Source organism: Theobroma cacao, chromosome 10 (assembly GCF_000208745.1).
Source record: "Theobroma cacao cultivar B97-61/B2 chromosome 10, Criollo_cocoa_genome_V2, whole genome shotgun sequence".
NCBI lineage: Eukaryota > Viridiplantae > Streptophyta > Magnoliopsida > Malvales > Malvaceae > Theobroma > Theobroma cacao.
This window is the reverse complement of record NC_030859.1, coordinates 12,167,734-12,170,007: the sequence shown is the minus strand read 5'-3', so window position 1 is coordinate 12,170,007 and position 2,274 is coordinate 12,167,734.

The window sequence follows — 2,274 nt, the reverse complement described above, 5'->3', positions numbered from 1 at the left end:
GAGACTCAGCCAACGCCAAAGAACGGCTATGTTTCAAAATAAAAATATGATTTATGCGAAATATGAATTTTTAACAGCCTTGGCTGGCTCGGTTGGATACCCCTGGTCCAGGTGTCATCGAGTACAGGATTTGGCATGAGCCAAGTTTTGAGTAATTCACGAGCCATATTAATTATTTGGTTGAAATGAATATTCGTGATGTGAAAAATTTGCTGAAGTTAATTATTTTTTAATTGTCTCTATTTACTCGCCTTTAGATAGTTTAGATGGTGTCTGTTTACTCACTGGGATTTTATAATCTCACCACCCTCAATTCCCCACATTTCAGGTTCGAGATAACCGGTAGATAGTCGATTGCATCAGGGACTTCAGTTAGCCTTGCATTGTCAAAATTATAAGTTCACAGACTCGCATCTTATTGGTTAGTTGGGGGCGCACGTGTCATTGTAAAAGTAATTTTATACTTTAGTTATCTAATTTAAAATATGTATGAACATATTAAGCTTTTACACCATGTTTTTGGCGAGTTTCGGTATTATCGAAGAAAAATGACGAAAATGCCCCTGTAAGCCAAAAAATAATATTTTATTGTTTTGATTTGGAAATGACTTATGATTTTTTTGAAATGCAAGATTTAATAACTGTCGCTCACCGGGGAGATGCGAAAGCTGATGCTAAGCCTTGCGGGGTTCCGATCGGCATTCGGGGTAATGAGTGCCTATCGAGACGTCGCGACGGTTGTCACGGGTCCTATGGGAGTTTCGGGTCGTGACAACATAAAGTAGAGATTTTTAGATGGTGGTAAGGTTGTGGTGAAATGTGAATTAATTAAGAGAGGGTTATTGCGTTTAAGCATGATTATGTGTGTTCTATGTAATGCAAAGTTAAATAGTGCTGAGCATTTGGTTTTTACTTGTTATGACACTTGGAAATTATGGGGGTTGTGGTTCAACTTATGTGGTTTCTAATGGTCATCTCGAGGGGATGCTAGGACTTTTCTACTTACTTTGGAAGAAGGTTTTCATAAAAAAAAAAAAAATAGGAAAAGAGTTATGGAACATGTTTTTTTTTTTTACATTTTTTAGTGTGTGTGGTTGATTAGGAATGAGATAGTGTTTAGAGGGAAGCTTTGGGCACTTGATCAAGTATTTGGTTTAGAAAAGATGTACGTAGCTTATTAGGCATGTGCTAGATGGCTCGGAATTGCTATCTTTATTGTAGACATTTGGCTATGTCCAAATCTTACGAAACTTAAACCTAAGGGGTGGATGAAATTTGACATTGATGGATCTACTAGGGGGAATATGGGGAAAGGAGTATCAATGGGGATATAAGGAATGATTTCTTTAAAATTATGGTCCAAATCTATAAAGGTACATGAAGCAAACTTTTCAGAACTTAGGGTAGTACTTGAAGCATTTATCATCGTTGAATCTTCTAAATGGTAGCCTTCCCATTCCTTGATAATGAAAGTGATTTTGCTAATGTTGCTAAATGCATTAAGGATGCAAATAGAGCGCCATGAAAAATCGATAGTGGATTCTTATAATAGAGTCTTTAAAATGAAAAATACAGAGTTGGAATATTATTTGTATGTTGATAAGTGCAAATGAGTTTGTTGACCAATTAGCTAAAGATTGGGTGTTATTAGAGAATGATTTTATTCATATTTGTCCTTAAGGATGGTGTTTTCATTTCTTTCATGATTTAATTTGAATGGGAATTTGTTAGTCTTGTACACATGCTACTGGTTGATTTTCTCAATTTCTAGGAGGTGTTGGTAAATGCTAATGACAAGGTTCTCAACTTTTACAATTAAGACATGACTAAACCAATTACTTGCAATATTTATGGTATGTGGCTATGTGCTTGGTTGTAAGTAGTGCTGCTTTGTAGCAAGCAATGTGATTATTCTGGTTTATGTTGTATTCAACTTTGGTAATTGGTGGTTGTGTTCATTGTTTTAATATTTCGGGTATTGAAAGTCCGACACTTACTATGCTATCTTTGGTTTATCATTTTAATCATAGACTTCTTTTTTGTAATGGGGATTTGAAATGCCCCATATTTTGATATGGTGATAAATAAAGTTGTTCGAATGCAAATTGAGGCAATAAGGAACTTTGGGAACCAAAGAGACAAGATAAAATTTTTAGAATACAATAATATTTTATTAATAAAATATATTAAAATATTAATATTATATTTAGTGTCAAAATTTTTCATGAAGAAGGAGTATATGGGCAACCTAAGTGGGGGAGAAGAAGAATGAGA